Source organism: Gymnogyps californianus, chromosome 1 (assembly GCF_018139145.2).
Source record: "Gymnogyps californianus isolate 813 chromosome 1, ASM1813914v2, whole genome shotgun sequence".
NCBI lineage: Eukaryota > Metazoa > Chordata > Aves > Accipitriformes > Cathartidae > Gymnogyps > Gymnogyps californianus.
In genome coordinates, this window is record NC_059471.1 from 148,815,733 (window position 1) to 148,840,401 (window position 24,669).

The following is a 24,669-nucleotide window of genomic DNA, read 5'->3' on the forward strand; positions in this document are numbered from 1 at the left end:
AATTTTATTAACAATACCTAGCCCTCAGCTGAGGTCTACGTATGTACCACAGTAATGTGCACAAGATATTCCTAGGTTCAGACAGAAAACTTTCAGCACAGTTTCAAAAAGAAAGACAAGGTGATGAGCTTAAAAACATATGTCATTATTCATTCAGTGTATGGGAAAGTTTGGAACAGCAGTTACTTCCTATTCCTAGCACAGTGAAAATCTACAGTGGATCAATTATCACCCTAAGAGGTAAATTTTGGTATCTCTAAAGCTGAATGTTGTAGCTGGGCAGTCACCAACGCAAGAAAGCTTATCCCTTTGGTAAGTCTTCTCTGAGAATATTGGCCAGATTCAGCTTGACCCACCGAGTTGCACCACGGACATCTGGCCCCATCCATCACACCCACACCTGGGCAAATAATGTAAAAAACTTGTATTCTTCAAAGGATTAGAGGCTTTTCTCTGCTTGATTATAGTAACAGACCCATTGTGAACTCTTACCATTATGCTTCATTACAATAACAAGTCCAATTTTATATTTCCTAAGCCTTGTATTTCCAAAGCTTTTTTCTCTACTGCATAGTTATGCTGACAAACACTCTTTTTCATTCCCCCTCTCTTTTACAAAGTAGAAAAAGCTGGCTTGAATTGAATGAATGGCTCAGTAGCATTAAAGAATGTATGGACCTTTCCCTGCAAGGCTGCTATTCTGAATTCAGCATATTCAAACCGTGGCAAATGGATGTTAGGAACTGACAATCTCTTTGCTACCAATGTAGACGTTCTCAATTTACTTCTTTAGGGGATGTATGTGATAAGAGCTGCCCTCTTCATTAACAATCATCTGGGCGCCTAGGAAACCTCCAGGAGGCCAAGCTTAAGATCTGGATGATTCTCCGACTGCTATGGTAAATTCACTTCAAGGACTCCAAAGTCTTTCAGACATGGGGTAGCAAGGAGGATTAGAGGAGCAAGCACCTTGCCTTAAGCTGTTCATCTTATATGGAAGGAGCGTGGCTTCCACTCTAATAACATGACATCTTCCACAGGACTCACTCCACTTTCAACAAAATACGTTTGCTCTTCTGCCATAGCATTGCCTCTTCTTTCTCAAGATTTCTAAAACCAGATATTAAAAAGGAATATGAAGCACGCCCACAGGTGTTGAAGAAACTTGGCTCCAGATCCATCCTGCTCTCCTAAAGTATTTCTCTAATTGCTGTTCTAATCACTTGCAAAAACTCATTGAAGCATTTCATGCATGTATTTCCATTTCCCTCATTGCTCTAGAGCTTGCCTCCCTATTTCAGACTATTTTGTTTTTCAGCCTGACCTATCCTGTGAACCCACTTGGTCATGATGTGGCTGAATACATTAGGCAGCCCAAGTCATTGATCAAAAAGATTAAGATTCTTCATTGACATATTTTGCTATTAATAGCTTAAAAAATATAAAAGTTTGGAATTGCAAGTGACAGCACTATTGACTAGTATCAGAACATGCAAAACCAGCCAATTTTCAGCTTTAAGCATTCTAAATTTGCAGGCTAAATCTCTCCAGAAATCATGATAGTGGTTTGGTAATTGCTTTCACAAACACTAGATAATGATTTACTAAACGAGGCAGTAATTCTCAGTTCTTAAAAATAAAAAGGGAAAAAAACCCAACACCCAGGGCTGACAGTGAATTGCACTGTAGGAACAATGTCACATGGTTGGAAACACAGCAATTACAAACAGCACTCCCTTCCTCTTGAGTACTGGTCAGTTCCTGGCTGGAGTCCTGAGTCCATCTGCAGGTATACATCACTTTACAAAAGAAGTGGACCAGTTAGAAAGAGGGTCCAGAGGAGGGCAACAAAAGTTTTCAGAGATCTAGGAAACATGGTCTCCATGGACAGGTTGGAAGGGTCAGGTTTGCTGAGCCTAAAAGACATGGTAATTCTCCTCACATATATTAAAGAAGAGAATGATAAACTCTTCATATCCACTGAGGGTAGGACAAGACATAATGTGCTTAAGATGCAGCAACGGAGACTGATTTTCTCCCTTGACACAAGTGATTTCCCTACCAATTCAGTCACTTGGGGAAACTGTGTAAAGAGAAGGATAATTAAGCACTGTTACAGGTCAACTGAGGCAAACTGCAAAGGTCTCAATGGGACACTGCCAGAACAGAATACACCACTCAAAAATTATTTAAGTGGTAACCTCTGGTTTGGGCCAATAGAATGGACTGGATTAGTTGCCAACATTTTTTCTAGCCTACCTTCTATATTTTGTAATACTACCTTCCAGTTTCAGCGTAAGTGCTATATGTGTGTCTTCAACAAGAACAGCAGTAAGCTGGAGCTCATCAAAAGACCACAGGAAGGAGGAGGAAGTGCACAGTCATTACCTTCTCCACAGAAGCACTTGCAGAGAAATATTCCTAAGGATTTAACCGGCAAGTCAGCATACCCTCATATCCAAAAGGTATCAGAAATCGATGACAGATGTAACAAAACCAGAACCCAAGATACTTTGACTATGGACATTCTGTTAACCATAGATAACAATCAAATCAACACAAAAAAAACCCAATCTAAAGGCAGATTGGGATAACTGTATAAGTATAATGAACTCAAGATGCAGGATTTTTTTTGCCAAGCATACGGTTTTAAAGTCCATTAATTCAATTTCTTTTCCTTAAAGCAAAAAAATCTGAACTTGAAAATTTAAAGAGAGATTTTAAAGAGATACAATGGACAGTTACTAGCTTTGACTTTCACTGAGTGCCTGTTTCCTGTCCTTGAAACTCTCCCTCTAACCATTACTATTTTCCCTTGAATTTCCCCACATATTTAATTTGTTTATAAAATTCCTTTTCCTATTATTATAGAACTCTGATCTGCTATTTTTGTTTGGATCATAAGCATAACAACAGTGATACCAGCTGTAGCTGCTACTCTACCAACATCAGCATTCTGCCTCCAACAGTGGCTGTAAGATATTCAGAAGAAAATGAAACAAATCCATAATTCACCTATCAAATCATGCAATAACAAGCAGGATAAGACAGGTCAATTCTTTTTCTGAATCCCTCAGCATTCAGCTTACACTCTGGAGTATGAGGTCTGCTTACCTTTAACTTCACAGGCACTTCTACACATTTTATTAAGAGTCATAAAACAACATCTTCTTTTATATCTAAGCTACTTAATCAAATTCTTGGCAAGATGATTAACTAAAATTCTGGAACAGATAGGAAGGGCAAAAAAACAGCAATAGGAAGACTTTTCTTCCCAAAACACAAGTAAATGTAGTAGTAACTCTTTAGCTCACTCTGTTACATGCCACAGGCATATGGAAGGAGACATACAGGAAAAAAAAAACATCCAGAGCAACACCATAATTCTGTCCCAAGAACAACACAGGTGGGGCATAATCAATCAGTGCTTCAAAATAGCTGACTTTTGTACACATAAAATAGGAGGCTGGATCCAGAACACATCCGAATCTCAGCTTCATATTGCTGGCTCACCTCTAGGAAAACAAACCAAATCCAAAAATCTCCTACTGGGTTATTCAGAAGTTCATTGAAGACTGAAGTTTGGGTCCAGGCTGTAGCCACCTCATCCAGACTCATGCTCGGGCAAGACCTGAATTCTCTGTGAGCCCAGCCACCCCAGCCTTCCTGCTGTCACAGGCATATTCATTTCATACAGGTGAATCCTTTAGCAAAGTCACCTGGCCTTAAAAGGGACCAGCTCTGAGGGTCCAAAACCCCCTTAGCTCGAATCAAAACTGTCTTTTGCCTATATCAGGGTAGTTAATATTTAGGCCACAGTGGGGTTTACTGAGTCAGCCACTGGAAGACCTTTCTGGGGACCAGGCTCCAAACCCAGCCCTCTTCTAAACAGACTCTATGACCCCTAGACAAGTCAGTCCACATCTCTGCTCCCTCTCTGCACATGCCTATTTTTGTCTACTTTAAGTTGGAAACACTTCAGCCAGGAATTGCATCTCGCTGAATATTCACATGAACAGAGCCGTATAGTGTCACTGACATACAAATACTCCACCTGATCGAGCATATGTTGCCTAATCTGGTTCTGCCATGTCAGGTTATTCCCAATAGGAAAACTGAGGTACAGAAAAACAAGGCATCTGCTAAATTCCTGTATCTGCTCGCACAGCTCAATCCACTAGCCCAGCCCTGGTGGTTTAGGATTAAACCAAGGAAAGGTCCACACGCAGATGCCAGTAACAACTGAATTAGTTGTGGTGCTGACAACAACAATACTATGGCAGGAAGGATTTCTGCTAAGGCTGCTCAAAGCCAGCCAAAACACAGGCTACACTTTCAGCAAGTGCAGTGTGCGTCACTTCGGTTTCTGTGCCATGTTACCCTGCCACAATCTCCCCTCTCACTGCTGAGGAGATGCTGTCCTCTGCTCGTAACTGTCTGTGGTTAAAACTATGCCTTAGTCTAGTCAAATATAAATTCTGTACAACTTTTTTTACTTTCATATCCTTTATAAGTGGCCATTTAGGGGGTTGCTTGGTTGGGGTGTTCTTCTGTTTGAACATTTTATGTGCAAGCTAGACAGTGTAGAGAGGAGGCGTTTAAATCCAAATCGGAACCCCTTATGTTCCTCTCATAGTTAAAGTTGGACCAGAGTTCAGATGAAACAGTGCCAACGTTTTCAAACTGCTCTCAGAAGATTTTAGCTGGAATATCTTCTGGACAGTAGCTGTTCTTGGGAAGTCCACGTAAGGCCAAAATTCCATAGAAATGCTTCTTGCAAGAACTGAACTACAGCCCTACAGCAGAGCTCCTTTCTGTACTGGATCTAAAATGGGAACCAACAGAAGTGTTTCTCTCTCTACCCCCTCCCCATTTCCCTTGAGTGAATTCAGCACTGAGGCTGCATTTCCATCTATTTTGTCTTAGTTTGATGTGTTGTGGGAATGCAGAATACAGTAACCTAGAACCTCCTCCCTCCTGCCCCAAGAGCTCATGGGCTTTTGCACATCCTCCTTGCACTTTTCAAACCTTTCACACACCTTTCAGTCCTCATCCATGGCTCCAGTCTATGGCAAAAGCCTTCACCTGGGCAGTAACTTTCACACAAGTGGTTTTGTAACCTTTCAGTCACCAAACTCTATAAGCAGCTATATACAGTGAAAAATTCAACTATCACTAAGAAAAAGTTTTTCCAACTGTGTTTATCTTCAGCCACCTCAGAGCATTCACTTTCAAATACAAACTTAGCTTACTAAGACTATAAACCATGGATTTATTTGTAAACCTCAGGGACCATTACTGCAAATTTCTCAACTCACATAAGCAGTACTAGATCTGATTAAAAAGACTGCCCATGAGTCAGCCTGGCTTTCAGATATGTTACAATACTCAGAGAAGCCCTTACCAGGTATATACCACCAATAAACACCAGCTCCTCGCAAATTACCATCAACTGGATGTTTCTGCAGTGAAAACTTCACCAGCTTCGTATCTCACAAAGATGATGGGCAGAGGAGAGTTGGACAAATCTGCCTCCAGCTGCATCTGCTTCATGCAGCAGGGTATGATGCAGTTTTCTTTAATCCAGTAAATCCATATGCTGTACGCCAGTGAGTGGATTACCAGCCTGGGTTCAGAAGAAGCATTTGTGATGTGTCATCATTTACACGAGTACAGAGTACATGTAAAAATTATATTTTATTCTCTCCATGCTCCACTCCTAGTTCTGCTACATTTTTTGATGATATTGCATTCATTTTGTGCTGATATAAACACACCGAAACAAAAGACAGGCTCACTTCCCTTTCCAAGATTTGCGGCTGATTGTATGCTTGCTTGTGCAGGTCTCTCAAAATAAAAATCAACAGCTGGGCAAAACAACAAAGTGAATTTGGACATGTTAAAACCATATTCTCAATGAGTCTCTAGTGAACTTTATATTGAGCATAACCTCTGCAAAGTTCACCCTTTTCGTTTGATTTAGTTCCCCTCTTCTTTTAGCAAACAAGGTGACAAACGATTATGCATAAACAGAATTTTTAATGATGGTCCTCCTCAATTTCCACAAGCCTGGACAACATAAGCTTACAGGTCATGTAATGTGGTTTGCTGCAGCCTTTTGCCCAAATATTTTACATTTCCACTTCTTTATATTTTCCAGATCATGTACAAACTTGAACCGACCCTCACAGCAGCCTTACCAAATGCAGCTACTATAGAGTTATCATCCTCTAACACATACAGACACAAGGGTCAAGAAATCAAATGACTTGTATGAGATCATACACATTATCAGCAAAAAGCAGGGTCAGAACTCACGAGATGATTCCAGCCTCCTGGCAGCACAGTGCTGTCTTTAGCTACAAACCACAGGCATGGCTTCAGACATTTTTGCATCTTTGAAAGATGTTACCAAAATTCGCAATCAAAAGGCTCAAAGACTTTAAAGTTGTCCTTGTTTAATCCCATTTCTTAGGAGTACATGTCAAATAATGCATGATGTGGTAGCAGAAAGAGTCCAAGCAATATTAAAGGAAATACAAAGGCAACCTCACAGGGCGGAAAGGTAATATCCCTAACACAGCTCTGTGGTGATCACACCTGGAATACTTCATTCAGCTCTGGAGAACTCATTTCCTGAATGACAATAACAACCCGGAGGAAGATCACAAGAGAGCCATAAAACCGTTAAGCAAGCAGAGAGGGACTGACTTACAAAGAGAAATTAAAAGAGCTAAGGATGCATCGACTGACTAAATCCTAAGAAGGGGACGTGACAACTGTCTGCAAGTATTAGAAGAGCATTAGCAAGGGCAAAGAATCATTTTAGTGAAACAAGAGTTTACAGCTACAGGGAGCAGCAGTAAATTAAAAATTATGAAAACATTTATTGATCAAAAAAGTCATTTTAATAGCAAAATCTACTAGAGTATGGGGTAGACCTGATAATATGCTTAACCAACACTACTGCTTCTCAACTTGTCATCTTTTTGTCCTCCAAACAACTCAATATTTAGTATTTTCTGTTTCTCCTCTTTGTTTTCTCCAGGAAACAGGACAGGCACATAAGTGGAACTTGTTGACAGACCATCAGGACACAAAAGGCTCCATCTGCCAAACTCAAGCAAGCCGTGTTGCAACAGTTTAGAGAGTCACCAATCCACTTGTTCACTCTGCCTCTCTGCTGCGGGCTGCCATGCCTTGGATGAGTCTGCCAAAGGGAACAGGTATGCTTGTGCCTTAGCCGGTCAGGTTCACTGCATTCCTGTTTTTCACCTGAATAACAGCATAATATTTAACTACTGGGCTTTTAGTGGGATCTGATGTACAGAGTGATCAAGATCTATGGATGAAAAGCACAAGGGAACCACAAATGTGTTATAACAATGTCAACTTTGGGTTCCTTTGTCTTGGGAAATGCTCTTTTTTTGCTACCAAACTTTAATGACAATTTTTTAAGGGTTCTATTTGTCTTATTTTATTAAACCTGCTAGTTCTTAAGAAAAGCAGTGGCTGTCTACTCCATAAAATATGATCACAAACAATAAGTACATCAAAAGCCTGTTGCTGGTTGGCCAATTTCCATATAACCTAATACGGTTAAGAAAATGTTTGACTGGCGCCCAGAGCAGAGTGCCAAACTTAACAACTCTGCAGTAAGCAGAGTGCCACAGAGTCCTCTGCTTAGGCTCACTGTAATTTCAGTTTGGTACAGTTACTACCTATTCACATGAACTAGACCATAATTGTACTTCTGCACCGTTACAAAACCCAGATACTTTTGTTCTCTCTCCCCTGCCAATGAAGATTAACACTAGCTGCCGTACAAGGCTTTCAGAGATAGAAGCTCACTGGAGTGTTTCCCTTCTTGGGCTAGACATATTAAGGAAATCCTGGGTATCCCGAGGATATAAAAGAACATGCACTGTATGAGGCACTCTGCGTTTGTGTAAACATCCCAGAAAGCGGAGGTTTTAAAGGGCTCCAATACAAGAAGACACTTTCTACATCTACTGCCAACGTACATATGAGAGGTTTTACAATATCAAATCTATATGCAGGGCAGGTATTTTCCTCACTATCTGTCTTGCTACTACTGCCATTTATGAAACTTGGCAAGATGCAGATTGCTTACCTGCCTCTGAGCCCATTGCAAAATAAAGCTTGCCCACTCATGTTATGTATTTGCATTTCCGTCTTTCAAATTTCACCGAGCAGCAAGTGGTTTATGATTTGTAAAATAGTTAAGAGAAAAAAGGGTGACAAAGCAAATGAATTACATCATTATCAAGGCCAGTCTTTAAGTCACACTTCATTCCTCTCACTTACTCTTTAATCGAATGCCACTGAAATCATTGTGAAGCCTGATAACGGATTTGGCGACAGAGGAAAAGTGGATCGTTGAGCTTATATCAGTGAAACAAGTCACTTTAGGCATTAAAAGAACAATGCTACCTTGATTATGCAAAAGGGTTAGCCGGCCTCTCCCAGATCATTTCCTGTGAGATCATATGCAGACTTGGAAACAGAAGGGACTGGTTTCAAGAAGTTTGGAAGCCTTTTATGGATTATATTAACAAGGCACAGGCTGTTCCCTAAAACTGATTGTACATCAAATTCCATTATGGCTACATGCCCTTGGTTGGAATACCTTTAGCATATATGACAGTACCAACAATCACCAAAAAAAGCAGCAATTCTGTCATGTAATCCCTGTGACTTTTTTTTTTTTTTGAGTACTGAGTATTAATTGTAATTTTCTGGGTGTGGATAGCACACAACAGGTTACAATGGGATACCTGTTAGGTTCCCTAAACTTTAAAGCACCCTACAGAGTTTAGCCACAACTTTTTATAAAGTTAAATACCTGTCTTACATAGGTAGAAAAAAAAATGCTACATTGCAAGATTTTGGAATGATACCTAATAACTATTAGAGGCCAATTTTGATTTTTCTTCTCCAATAAGTACTAACAGAGAAACATACATCTACACAAAACCACATCACTGCTTGAAAAATACTGATTTTTTTTTTCCCCTGCTATTTGAGGTCTTAGCTAATGCATTTACTACCAAACACATTTTCCAGTCAGTTTAGTTACCATACATTCATTCTTGATGTAGAAAATTAGAAAGCAAACCAGCAACTGCACTCCTTTTCTAAGAATTAATGCTGTGCATTTTCTTATCTTTCAAAATTTTACAATCTAGGCGTTATTTTCCTGGTGATGCATATGAACGAGGCAGATGCCTCACATGCACCAGGACTGCCCTGTGATTCCAGGCAGATCCATGAGTCTATAAACGCACCTCAAATGCTGTAACTCTGTTTGGAAGTGTCAAGGCATTATGAAGGCTCTGGCCTTCAGCCTCTTTAGCAGGGCTTATGCATCAATTGGATTTCATGTGAACTCTTTGGCGATGCATAAACTGCATGCTGAGCTTTATAAAACCTGCACTGTAAGAGGCTGAATTTCACTGTGGAAGGCAAACTAATCTGTTAATTGAATTAGCTAACATTCATCTATTTATTAGCAATGATATTAGCAGATTTTGTTTTCAGTTGAAAGTAACAGAACATTTCCAAACAGCAGCTCTCAAAGAAAAGTAATAATCTTCCTTTCTGTTTACAGATGGAGGAAGAGAGGCATGGATAAATGCAGTTACCTGCCCAAGCCCAGTTGGTCATTCAAGAGCAGCACCTCCTGCATCCCAGTTAAGTGCTTCCCCCCACTGGGTTGCACTTTCTCCTACCATCTGCACAGTCCTAATGCTAATATAATCTGCATCACTGCTGCCATTGCTAGAGAACCAAAACATTTAGAATGAAGATTCCCCCAGTATCAAACTGCCATCTCTTATTAGAAATAAGACACATTTTTGTTCTTGTTGAGACTGAAGAGAAATAAGAGGGATCTGAGCAGAGGAATGAAAAACTCATAAATTTATTACAATTATTTGCTATGTTTTTAATGATAATGCTGTTCTCCGTGCCAAAGAGGATGCAACAATTAAAAACGACTGTTGCCTTTGCTCAGTTTGGGGAATAACCACCCCTGATACAATCTCCCAGGAATCCATTCTTAGAGCCTTATCCATCACTATTTATAACTGAGTAAATATAGAGGATTCACATCTTTTGCCCTGAAAAAACAAGACCTTTGGCCTTAACATTTCTTTGGAAAGTGCTTCAGAGAAGGCTGTTATTCTGCAATGATGCTTCCTTCTATTAAAATTTCCTCTTAAAATATATGGCCCAAAGGAGGAACACTAGACCTCAAATACACCACAAATATGGACAAGTCTGCCTGCAGGCATTTGGAGGCTGGGAATTTGCCCAAAACATTATCCTTATAGAATTAACCAATTCTCTGTTAGTCAGCATAGTTAACAACCTCAAAAAAAATAATTTTACTCTGACATGCCTTTGTCAGGACAGCTCACCAATTGCATATTGTATTGTTTTCCACTGCTTAAGGATTAATTATTCCAAGGACTGAAACTGGAGCCTTTACACTTCTACATGCAATTAAAAAAAAAAAGTGTTTGGGAGCCAATACTGTCCAACAAACTATCACTTCTAGGTTTCTATTACTCCTGGCTTTAGCCCAGCGCATCCTGCCTCTCCTTTCCCTCATCTCCTGACACAAGCTGTGAGAGCCAGACCCAGAAGAGCAGGCAAGCTACGGCTCACCGTGCAAACTCAGTATGTGCTCAGGACTCTGCCCTGCTTGGGACTCCTGGATCTGACTGATGAACACCAGTCATCATAAAAGGCGGACTAGAAAAATGGAACGAGACAGGCAACACAACTCAAAGGCAAGACTTTATCTGCTGTTCACTCACCAAGAGTTAATGCAGACACAATAGCCATCAGTTCTGCCATGTATATGACCGTGACTTCTTGGGACACTTACAAAACATTACCCTCATGGGAAAAGTTGAGATCAGATCTGTGATATCCCTCATCCAAGACACAGCCCTTGGTAGCGGCCAGTCATTTCAGAGAGGTGTTCAACAAACCAGGTAACCGTTCAAGGCAAGTCCCTTCCTCACCTCCTCATCGAGGTTGGCTTCTTCACTTAAGTTTTAAATCTCTTAAGTGTTTTCCTTAGTCTTCACTACTATAACTCCGTATTGTATTACTGTTTTATATAAATGTCCCATCCTTTTGGATCAGTGAATTTGCTACACATGACATCATAACCTCCACCTGTGTAGTCAGAATGATGGAGTTCCCTCACTTGGAGCAATTTGTGCTAAACAGCAATTATAAAACAAGTGTAGCCTGGGAACATTTATTATTATTATCATTGCTTAGCATGACTCCTATCAAGTCCTGACACAAAAATCTTTTGAAAAGCAAATTTCCTCCCACCTGGCAAGCAGAATTGTTTTACATGTCCCTATCAAACTAAAACCAAACACCCAGGGAATACAGAATCATTGACTTTGCTAACATATTCAGCAACATTATTATCTTAATGACATATAATAGTCTCCATATTCATAACCTTTCGCTAGGAGAAAGACTAGTATGGCTGTTGAGCTGAAATAATTACCTCAGTCTGTACCCTGTGTGTACAACTGATATGTGTGTGCAAAGATGACCGCATGTAGGTTTAATGACAACGACAAATTAAGACTTAGGCCTTCTCAAGGGAAGAAATGCTCCCTTCCCATTCAGGTAATGTCCAGGAACCACGGGAGCCACAACGTGGAAGAATTTCTCCAGTGTTTCAGAGAGCTAGATTACCGTGCACACACTTACTCATAATCCTTAGCACACGAAACACTAACAAAAGGAAACATCAAGGTGGAAGACTCCCAAATACCCAAGCAATTTCTGATAGTTCAATCAAAGACTACCATAAAGTATCTTCCCAATGTGTTACATTAAGCTGAATACTAACGACCCAGAATGGTCTCTTTCCACACCAGACCTTGAGTTTCAAAGGAAACTAAGCTAACACTAAAGTGTTGCTCATGATAGCAATTGTCTCAACTGAACAGAAAATACCTCTGGGGGAAAAGAAAAAAAAAAAAAAAATATAAGCATTAATAGCATATCTCACCAGTTATGATGCCCCTAAGCCTGGAAGATGCTGCCTTTTCAGCTCCCAAGGGATTCTTTGAGTAACCAAACAGTTATCACAGGCACTGGAAAGACAGAAGTTTTTATGGGTGGGAATGAAGAGGGCACAAAGGCAGAAGAACTTTACAGTAAGGATGATCTAGAAAGCAGACCAGACCTCTATTCCTTGCTGCAGTTGCTAGGTACTATTGCACCACTGACTAAGCTGAGTAGCAGCTCCTTTTTTTTTTCCAGTGACTCCTCTGTGAGGAAGAAGAAAATCCCAAGTGAGAAAGGGCAGACTGCACTATGCATCCAAAGTCCCATTAAGGGAAAAGAGTTGCTTCCACTTGCAGGGAAAACTGCTCTATTCACGTGATCCTGCTGCCACGACTGTAACCCAATCACAGTGTAATGCAACCCTGAGAACAGCCTGGGAAGCATCAGCCACAGAACTGAGAATTTTAATAGCCAAACTGCACTGATTAATATGGAGCCAAACCTGATTATGCCCCCATGATTCACTTCACAGAAAATATCTGAGGGAATTCCCTATTTGTTTTGGCTGTAGACCAGCACGGTTCCTTGATTGCTGGCTGCCTCCAGTCAAAGATGCAAAAACATTTGGCTATTTCTGCATAGCTGCTGGAGTGCATTTACACAGTTTTCGGTGACAGGTTGTTTGTCTGCCTTTACATGTACTTAGCCACTTTGTGGCTGTTACAGTGGTAGAACAGCCCCCTCCGAGTAATAGCCAGGATAAATGATAACAGCTTGGGCAGTGTGTGGTGAGACTGGAAATTGCCTCCAAGCGATGCCTCAGCAGGAGAACTGGAGGGAGTTCCTGGGAGAACAGACTCAGATATCTCACTTGGAGTAACATAAGCCAACTGGGAAGCTGCTCAGGGGCTCTGGTGGCTCCCATCCCCTTTCATCTACAGAGGCAGTGAAAAGACAAAACTTCCAAATGTCTATATACTCAAAAGACAAAAGGCTGGTATCACAAGGTCCAGAGAAATTTCATTTATCTGTTAAACCAGGTGAAGAAAGAGGTCTCAAAAATCAGCTGGTTTCACAATCAGCCTTTAATGAGACAAATAGACAGTTTACCTTCCCTGTTCTCCACCTAATCAACACAATCAGCAGGCGTGTTTAAGAAAATTCATTAACTGGCTTGAGCAGGAGATTTCACAAAGCTCTGGAAAAACATATCTTGCTTTTGCAAGTGACACTGCATTTTTGCACCATTTCTTCTAAATCTCTAAGCAGTAGTGTTGGAGGGGGCGGCGCTTGTGTTGCGGGGGGTGCTTATCTTGGGGAATTTTGAGGGGTTTGTTTTAATTTTATACTGCCTGCCAAATGAGGTCTTATGAAGACAGCATGTGATGGGATGATGGCGGAGTCAAAGTCTCCACAACACAGAGTACTGTGCTCCACCACAGCTAAACACAACTTGTACCCTGTTGTTTTACAAAAACAAGAAACACCTTTGTTGACTTAAGAACTACCAAGATGGAAAATCACAGTTGTGTCCAGCAGAGGTGGCAGTTTGTACAGGAAACTCTACTTCGGACCTTCCTGAGACTGCATCACAGTAAGTGCTAAAGAGATCCACTTTTTCTGAGGTTTGCCAAATCCAGCAGATCTGGTGAAAGGAATACAGATTCCCTCTGAGCATTGCAGAGGTCTAGGTTTCTGGACTATCTCAGCCTCAATAAAACTCCCATTAAAGTCAACTGCAGTTGAATGTTCTAATCCAGAGAAAAATCTAGATCTATCCTTGCATCAATAAAACGCAAAACTGCTCCAGTCATTAATAAAATCCAATGGCTGACATGCCATTCAGGAGTCATGTGGCTACATGAGGTGATACAGTTCTTTCAAGTAGGAATTCAGGTTTTACACTGCTCACCCTACATAACTTACTGTAGCCATGAAAAAAAGAAATACATTATCATTTACATATGATGAGGAAAATAAAAATTCAAAGGTGCAATATAGTAAACAGCATTAAATTCTGTAACTTCTTGACTGCTGAGATATTTCAGAGATAAAGCTCCATCAAAGGTGGACATTCGTCTTAATCAGAAGAACATCTCATTTCCATTCTAAGGCTTTCACTTACCCTTGTTTCCTGTGATACCGTAACATCAAGTCATTCGTAAGTGCTCACATCCACAAGGTACTTAAGCATGCTCCTTACCACCAAACAAGATTACTCACCTACTTGAAGTTAGGCACACATTTGTTGAGGCTAGGCACACATTTGTTAAGGCAGAGCCAAAACATACATACACACACATATACCTGACCAAGGACATGTTTTTCTTTCATGGGCTGGTTTTATTCTGTAGCCCAAAGCACAGTATTAAAAAAAAATAAAATAAAAGTAAATCCTTTATGCCACATCTCTTCAAGAATTCCTCAATGAAACAAAATTAATGAATATATTCTACACCATTTATTTCCTAATTGCAATTACATTTTCCATGCATAAAGTCTGTATTTGTGCCCTCAAAGCTATCAAAACCTGAATTGTCTCCTAAAAGGAAACAATAATGAAACATCTATGAAATTAAAGACTGTGAATCAGTGAACACTAATGACTAGGCAGGATTTGAGCCAGAGGAGTGTTTTATTCACTTGCTGACATACTTTTATACTGTTTTATACCATATAGCCTGCAAAATATCGAAGTCAACAGACACCAACAACTGAAAAGATTGTATAAAACTAATCTATTTGGTTCATACTCAAGCAATCCCTGGATCCCACACCCAAAGAAAAGCTGAGAATTATCTTGCACTTCTTTCCTAAAGAAGGCCAACGTGATACAAATGGATTTACCTTATTATTTCTTTAATCTTGCCTATAGATCATCTCATCATTGTATTTACTTGATCAAGTAATTACCAGGTTGGGGAAATGGAGGTATGGGTACCAAACCCAAACAGTCGTGGAAATATAAACTTTCTCTTCGTGTTGTCAGTACTATCTTTCTTTCATAATTTTATAGCTAGAGACAGCTACTTCTAAACAGAGAAGCAGACCATTTATATTTTTATAAGCAAACTAAAGCACATTTTTCCATTGTTCTTTTCCAAGGTGAAATTCTGTTCTCTGTAGGAAGGGGGAAATTATCATTTTCAGAAAATAAAGTCATTACAGCTTAGATCACAAGGCATTAGTCTAATATTTTTGAGAAATTCCTTCCCTTCAATTTAACTTGACCACTACAATAAGGAAACTGGATTCTGTGGGTTACTTTTGCACACTGGAGCAAGCTTTGTGTAAACATTGTATAGCACCATAATTCTTGTAGGTCAAGCAAAACAACCAAGTATACATTGTCTATCTTTCCCCTTTCTCAAAATAAAAATTAATGGTACACTACAAAAAAATTTGCAGGCTTTCTGAGCTAGTCCTTAAAACCTGGCGTGCCTGCAAGTTGTCCAGATCAACTTAAAGCACAACTTTTTAATGGTTTAGGCCATTTTGGAGACATGAATGAACACGAGATCTCATTCACTGTTAAACTGCTGTTTATTTAATATCAGGTCAACCCAAGTGATGTGAGCACAGGAGCTGCAGAATCAGGCCTAAGCTCTGAGGAAGATGAGCTGCAGGGCTTCACACACATCCCATTTCACAAAGATGGGGGCCTACGGATTGGTTCCTTCCTGCATCAGTTAAGTAATAGTGTCAGGATGTGACATGCCAATTGGAAATTGGGTTGAGGCACCGTAGTCTCTCACAGCAGGGCAATCCTGGTGGGCCTGTTCCATGGCATTAAATGTGGGAACACTTAGATGGTAGAGCCTGCATTAGCAAACAAAAATAATGGCACTGAGGGCTACCTACTTTTATTCTCCTGGAAGGGGCTTGATCTTTTCTATAACCTAAATAAGGAAACAAAAAGCCTTCATTGCCACACCCATGAAAGGCCATACCCTTTGAAGTTTTGTTTGGCCAAAATGATGAGGACAACTCCCCCCATTATGACACAAACATTCAAATACCTACAGAAATCAAACTTTGATTTCTGAACATCTTTGGAGCCCTGACTCAGGGCTATTAAAGCAGGAGGCGTGAACAACAGCCAAGCAACTCATTGAAACCATATCAGGTATGGTGCTGATTCAGAGGAAAGCATTATATGTGTTGAATTACCCTGCTTTCCAGCAATTCTGGCTGCAGAAGTTCCCAGGGATTACTTGGCCTGGTTTTATTCAGCTCCTGAGATCAAAAGACATCACAACGCAAGTGGATCTGGGCTGCAGACGTTTTAAAGGAGACAAATGGCAAAAATATCTTTCAGTGCAACCAGCAACACCGTCTTCCACTTATGATCACCTGAAGAGACAACATGAAAACCACCACCCATCACAGTCAGCAGCTCCTCTTTGATGTCCTAATAGCAGGCAACACACAGTGCAGAATCACACATATACACAACCACATCTGAAATGCTCAATAGGGTAGTCATCCTTGGATGCAAATTCCCAACTCTTACAGCTGAACAGGCTGAAGACAGAAATGTGACAGAAAGGTGTAATAGGTTGCAGCTTATAGACTTCTCAGATGCTTTTGAAAATCTCCCTTAAGATGTCATTCTTCACAAGCTATATGTATATAGCGGGTTATATGTATATGACTGGTTAAAGGGACATAGTTAAAATGGCAAAACAATAATTCTGCCTGCCACAGTAAGGTAACTTCTTTTACACTTGTACCTTACCTATTAAAATAAGTCCTTTAATTTCTCCTCTAACAGCATTTAAAAGACACCTAAAGCAGTTTTGCCTGTTACTTGAACTAGAGTAGCATTTATTTTTACACACATAAAAATATGTTATTTTACATAAGTACAGTTAGCCATAACCTTGCTCGAAGTACAGCTTTTAGTCTCTTTCATAACTCAGACATGAAGCTGAATTTCTGACAATTTGTGTTAACAATAATTTGATGACAACTCAACATGTGATATTCAATTATATAACGGGGAAAAAAAGCAATGCAGGTTATCTGTTGTTTCCTTGTCAGCCTACAAAAACACAGCATATGCGTGAATGCTGCACGTGTAGGCAGAACCCTGTTTTAAAATCTCAGATCAGACACTTTTGGTTAAAACTCCCACCACTCACCCATCTATCCGACAGCCTCTATCAATTCTGGTATCAATCATCAACAGAAACATTTGCATTTTAGAAAAGAATGGCTTTTTTGAGGATCCTTTAAGTCTTGCATACATTTACTCCAAAGAAGGTCATGTCCTATTTTATACATTTTTCCCTTGACATTTTTGTTCCATGTTTTTCTTTATAGGAGACCGAAAGAGAGAGATTCTGCACATTTTTGTGGGACAACGGTATTGGGCAGCCATTCAATTCCTAAGCCAATATCAGCAGTGAATTTATAGCTCAAAGAAAAGAAAACTCTGAAGAGACAGGGGTTTGTGGGAGGGAGGTTTTGTTTGGTTGTGTTGTTTAAATCTGCAAAGCTGTTTTTGACAAGTTTGTCACCAGGCTCACAAAGGAAGAGTGGAATTTAAAGCATCATCTGCTCTGAAGGATCTCTAGCACCCAGTTACACCATGCTGAACACCTCACCCATACTCCAGCTCCTGTCCTTGGGGTTATTCCTACTTTGGTACACACTGGCAGACCTAATGAGTCCTCCCTGCACATTTAAACTGACCATTGGTAGCCTATGTTATAAACCATGTAATTTTTACTTCACCCCTCATTTTCTTAACTTAATTCTCTGGAGTTTCAATCTGTGCTGACATAAGGAATAAAATACAAGCCAAACAACATTTTGCCTAGTCTGAGACTTTGCTACATTTCTGAAATTTAGCCTTTGTTCATAAAAATATAAGGGTTTTGAAGCAAAGGTCATCTTACAGGCATCAGTAGGACAATTATAGTTCTACAAGTGGGGAATGCACCGAGCATCAAATACTTAATTTTAACAAATGCTGTGTTGACAGCAGGCACCCAGCATAGCTTCAGGACGGGCTAAGAGTTGGATGGGACTGAAAGTTGTGTCAGCAATATGAAGGCATAAGACTGTCACAAAGCTGTCAAAGCCACGCATCTAGAGATAAAAGCACATCCCAAGATAAGGCACCAAACTGATGGCAAAGCCTTACAACTTGTTGCTCCAGAGCGAGGACAGCTAGACAAGCAGATATGGCAGCGAGCACGCTGACGACAGAGTATTAATGGATGTTCACACTCTGGCTGAGACGGCTCTGGCCCTCGGCTCATTCCCACACATTGCGGTAAGGGAGCCAGCAGTGAGTCATTTTTCCTAAGCATAGCTCCTGATCAATCCTAGCAGCCAAGCATATACATGAGCACACAGGACACACTCCCTTGCCCAATGGTCTGTCCTTTGTCACATCCTTCCACAGAGCAAGGCAGGCAGCGTCTCCCCACAGTCAGCAGGACTGTGACACCCGCTGAGCACGCTGCGCTCCTGCCAGTACCCCCCATCCTGCTTTTCAACCTCTAGCCAGCACTGGTTCAATGCTAAACACCAACTCCAGCAGAACAGCTTCTGTAGCACTTCCAGAAAAACACATGCACATGCCTTTCTATAGACTAAAAAATCAGAAGCAGGCAGTTCTTCCCTTGTTTGGCTGCTGAAGATCTGCTGCTTTTAAAGCACACCCTTCAATTTTTACTCCTATTTCTGATAGAAGCATGATTCTGTGCCAGCTAAACATTTCACAGAGGATCCAGAACATCCCTGAATCACTCCCCATATAATTAAAGGTACATTTTTAGAGTTTAAAGCTTTTTTCTTTTTACCAGTGGCTACAGTGTAAATCATACCCTCCTTTATGAACAGAGGAGCTTCTCAAAGACACATATTTCACTCTGTTCGTTTCAGACTGGTATGGTTCACTTAACTTATTAATGAAACATTGGGAGATCTCAGAATATAAAGGTGAGAAAGACTCTCTCACAGAATCCCACAATTCCAGGAAAAATCCAAAGGCAGGCTCCTACAGCAACCAGAAGCAACTCAAACACTCTTCATGCAAAAGAGGGCAGTGTATAACAGACATTTTGTATTTAAATGAACCAGCAAATAGCGTCTTGGGAACAAGGGAGGGAAGAAAAGAGAAACAACATTTATTGGAAAACAGATCTACTGAAGCAAGTTTCTTTTGAGACATTTTAGTTGAAACATGTTTGGGAAAAAATTGGAATGAGCCACTTGAAAAAGATGCATCATTTCTTGTTGGTACAGCATTTTTTATTTGGTAGGAGCCTACTTTATTCCACAGATTTTAAGACATGTTTAAGATTCCGTAGGTTTAGTATTACATCACTAATGGTTCATAATGAAATTCCAGGCAGTAGCAAAAAAAGAGATTTAATGATAGTACCGCACAAGATATGGATATGGGGCCCTTTGCGCAGATTTACTGATAGGAATGTTGAATGTGGGTTAAAATAACATAGTTGTCTGGCTCACTTGTGCACGCTAAAATGTCGTGTGACAGAGCACAAATTATGCTATTACTTGAATCTCTTTTAAAAAGTTAATCTAATTCTGTCCTTTGCTGGATTTTTCAAAAGATTTGTCATTTGCTACAGCTCTATGATGCCATGGACTATTATAAAAAGTATTTTTCCTGTTTTTGTATCCCATCCATCTCCTTGATATGAATACTATTTCAATGGGTTTAGTAACATGTTTGATACTAGTTGGACTGTGAGATTAGTGCCCTTCAAAGCACAGCGTGACATAGTGGACAAAGCACTTGGTTGGCATCAACTCCAGTCTGGTGCTGTCGCAGGAGTCATTTTTCTTTTTTGTGCTTCAATTTCTCAGACTGACAAAAGGGAAAACGATGCCAAGCTCCTTTGTAAAGAACTTTGAGATCAATACAGAAAAAGCAATGCCTGACAGCTTGATCTTAATGCCATTTTACACTATAGAAGGAAGGTATCTTTTAAAGATTTCCTTAAAAAGAAATAATAATAAAGCTATTTCACATCTTATGGCTACATAGGGTTGAAAGTTTTGAGAATAACCATCTATTCTCTGCAGGCAGATAACCTGAGTCTGGGAAAGATGACCTACTGGAGTCCGAAGTGAGATAAACTGGCACTAGTGTATAGGAAATTTTCTAAACCCAAAGACATTCACTGTAACAACACTTGCTTTGGGACTAAAAGAGAGTTTGATATATCATCTCAAATAAATTGTTGCTTTGTCAGTTCCCCAATAAATAATTCTGATTAGAGTTGTTCAGTTTCATGTTTTTGTGCCAAGGGCAGATACAGAAAGCAAAACATTGCAGAAATACTGCGAAAAAAAAAGTCTATGGAACAATGTATTCAAAGAACAACCTTTGCTTTAAAACGCAGGAAGGGACTATGTTGTCAGATCTGTGAAAAGTCACGAATACTCCCAGGCTGACATTTCAGGACCAGCATAAAAAAAGAAGCAAATGAGCTGTTGAAAGTCTCCTCCTTTGAATACAACGACGTTGCTCATGGGTCACCCAGTGATCCATGTTGCAAGCATCAGACAGACCTGAGCTCACAGCAGCTTCTTCCATTAGGGTCCTGACAATGCTAACGAGATTTACACCAAATGAGGTGCTTCCAGCCAGTGGAAATACTCCTCATCACTGGGTGCTGGGGGAAGCACACAGCCCAGCTTGTTACAGTGGGCTAGATCCTGCAGTTCAAGCTCCCACAGAATTCAATTCCTGTCTTGTGTGAATGTCAGATAAGCATAGTACACAGCTCTTCATCATTTGGCTTATTACATATACACATAAAAGAGGAAATAATCCAAGCACAGAAACAGATTTCTGATATAGAAAAAGGTGTATGGATGTGTGTGAGGACAACAGAAAGGAGAGCACAGCAGACCTCATTTTTAGCTCTTTAAAGGACACACCTCTTAATTTTGGTTAAAAACTGGTATGTAAGACAGAAGATATGAATCCTCTGTTAAACTTATAATTAGTGCCTTTCTGTTTCGTGCAGTTGAACAAAACCTGAGTATGTTTAGATGAATTTTTTCAAAAGCTTTTAATGATTTTGGCTGCCTGTGTTAAGCTGCTGTAACAGCATTTGATTTCCAGGGTAATGACAGCCAGGTCTAAAATATCCTAATCGGACATCCAAGAATCAAGGCATTTCAAAAATAACTTGGAAAAAACCTGCCCTTTGTTTTGGCCTCTTCTCTTTGACAGAAAGAGCGTCCACTTACCAAATTAAGTAAGGAGAAATATGAAAGAGCAAACAGACCTTTGACCTATCGCAAGAGCCAGACTATTGTTTTACATCCCAGGACTGTCTGTGACAGTATAAAATGTGAATTTAACAAGACTGGGAGCTTTAAATTATGCACCCACACTCATTCTTGTGGGGTCAAGATTTTTATGGGGTTTTTGTTCAACTGGTCCATTTTACTCTAGAAGAACGGTGACTTTTGATTAAACCACTGCAATTTCTGTGCAGAGTTCTCAAATCTGCCAACAATGACAAGTCAAAATAAGTAGGTCCGAAATGTTTCTATATTAGAATTACTGTCTGCTGCACTGATTGACACTGCATTCAATTGGAATCAATCTGAAGCATCAGGCATACTAGGATATGAAATGAAAATGCTCTGCATTTATGCACTAAACATTTGTACAGGATTTACAGACATCTAGTAGCCCAGGGGACTAGACATCCAGAAAACTAGTGTATTACTGCTAGAGATTATTGCTAAAACCAGTCAACAGCCAAAAATCAGTGAGACTGCCAAATCTGAGAATGGACTACAACTGGATAGGAGAGAAGCTTCATCATCAGTTTCAACAGGGCCAAAAACTCAGCATCTGTTTCTTACATGCTAACTTTCCCTTTTCTTAGAAATCACTAGAATAGTTTCATTTCTTGAATTTAAAGGAATCATGAACACTTATTCTGACCATATTTTTGAACTTCTTTTTTTTTATATAAAAAGCTTGGTCTCAAATAAAATCTATTTTTACATCTAAATTCTGTGATGTTTCATAGGCAAACTATTCCACAATCTGATCCAAAACTCACTGAAGACCTTCCATCAAGCCCTTCATCGTGTGACTACTGAGAACAAGTGCTGCCAAATTACACCCTTACATCTTTGTTTCTGTAAAGCAGCCAGGACCATCCATGCTATGGAATGGAGCTAAAGGACTTCCCTGCTCTGTGGAGCCTCAGACTCCAGCTCTATTAACCCGACTACAGCTCCTTGGAGGGATTCTTTACATTGAAAGTTATGAAAATAAATGTAAAATATATGCTTACACATCATAAAAGTGAGGGTTTGTTCCATTTTAGACTACAAGATTAAAAAAATTATGCCATGAACAATAAAATGGAACTTACAAACCCCTAAACAATAAAGGGTTATGCACCATGGAGCTGTTTCTGGTCAACTTTCCTCATAAAAAATGAAAAATGCATCAGAAATGCACAAAGTCAGCATTTCTGATATTTGTCAACTTCTCTGTACCCTTTCTGTATGTAGCAGTTGCATATATTAGGGTTGTTTTCCAGCTGACAGAAAAAAAAACGCAAAAGACTGTCATGTAACTAGCCTACTAGTCCTGAATCAGGTTTCTAGTTTTCCCTTTCCCATTTCATGTGTAAATTAAGACAAAATCCTCAGGCTTACTATACCTCAGTCTCTTCTGTGTAATCTGAATTATACTTTCAATGAGGTTTGGCACAAAATTCACTTTTGTAAAGATCTTTGAGACCTTTTAGACAAAAAGTATTTTTACATGTAATGTATTATTAATGACATTTCACCAAATGTAAAAATACTCCATATTTGAATGCCAGAAGATTATTCTTACTTATTATAAGCAGCCTTTTTTTTTTTTTTTTTTTTTTTTTTTACCTTCAGCAAGCTATCCGTCTGCTTGAAAGGGTATGGTCAGCTTTAACTTCTGATCCCCAAATTTCTGGGAACATTTACCAACTGTTTCAACAAAACTCTTCAATATGCTGCACACCTACCATAGTACCTGCTTTCCCCAAATGACCAATACCTTGTATCAAAATTAAACTGCCTTACCTCAAAAACAGCAGAACTTCTACTTATATATAAATGCTAACAGTTGATTCAAAGAGGAGGAAAAAACAATTTCAATAGATAATTATGCCTCAGTTTACTACATACTGATGGGTCTGCTCAAGAGAAACCTGCTTTCTCTACTTGGAAACTGAGCTATTCCTCAAATTTTCCATACTCAAGGCACCATGACAGTTTTTCTTACTTCTCTGCTTTTAAGACAATACAGATTCACTGCTGACTTTCACACTGGCTCTCAACAAGTGAGAGCTACCATCCTAGATCATTACCTCCTTCTCTGCTTTGTAGAAAAGGTATCTTTTCAAAAATAAGTTGTTGCTCAACTGAATTTACCTTGTACAGCAAGAAATTCCCAACAGGAAAGAGAATATTTTCAAACTCCAGGGCTGTGGGAGGATTATAATTGTGGCTCCATCTCTCTGTATTATAATGAATACGAGACAATGAAACCTCCCTCTTGGCAGGAGGTACAGGATTGCCCCATGACTGAATGAGGATGCGTCACTGCTGACCCACTCTATGTGCATGCAAAACAGAGCCTGACTGGGCATGACAAAAAGAACATGAGTAATTCACAGCAGCAGTAGTCAATGCAAAACAGCAAAGGGCTCAGCCACAGAGGATGCAGCAACTCTCTCATCCCCCTGATCCTGCAGCCATTGGAGATGAAGCGTGCCACAAAGCCGACTAGCAGAGTTAACATTCATCTGTTTCCTGGCACTGGTGTGGAAGAGCTAAAGAAGTGAACTTCAGAAGACCTCTATGCTTCGTGATTGCTGTTGGCCAGTCCTGTTCCTCTGGGGCCATCCTTTCTGCTTAACTCTCCCCCATGATGCACATAGGCATTCCCATCAGGTACCGAGATACCTAAATGACAAGAAAGGGCAACCCAACTCTTGTGTTCAATCACACCCAAAATGCCACTATCATTAGGGCCATCAGCCACAGATTTCAAAAATTTGAAACCTAGTCATTTGCCAGAGGATACACAGGAAAACTTGAAGGGAATGGTAGGTCTGCCAAATCGTAGACGGTACTTTACCCATTAGATTACACTTTCTCTGAGATCTCTTTGTTGTTGTGTCTGGGGGGAAGCAAAACATTTATGCAGCTTTAGTAGTACAATTCTGCTTCTGCTGCCTTAGAGATATTAATGTCACACATAAATCTGTATGTTTTACTAATGGCATCATATATCTTCCCAGGCATTTCTAATTCATCCCTTGTTGAGCTATCTAGGTACTTTATCACATAGGGTTACTCTGTGTCAGGTATTAATATTAAGACGCTGTGCCTTGTCTTTCATAGGAAAGTATATGTTCTTATCTAAATTGCTGAGACTAATAACTTGAAATATTGTCCCTGCAAACATACTTGAATGCTGTATATTCAGATAACTAGAGTTCTTTTTTTTCTTTCCTCCCAGCGAGTGAACATAAATTAAGCCTCCACAGGAATTAACCCAAGAATAAGCGGCATTCCCAATTTGGAGGC

General features: G+C 39.9%; 1 protein-coding gene across 3 annotated transcripts in view; it reads right to left on the bottom strand.

Annotated features, from left to right (window-relative positions):
• CALD1 (caldesmon 1) overlaps positions 1–24,669 on the bottom strand; it is a 198,109-nt gene that overhangs the window by 144,667 nt on the left and 28,773 nt on the right. The gene's annotated exons all lie outside the window — the stretch shown is intronic.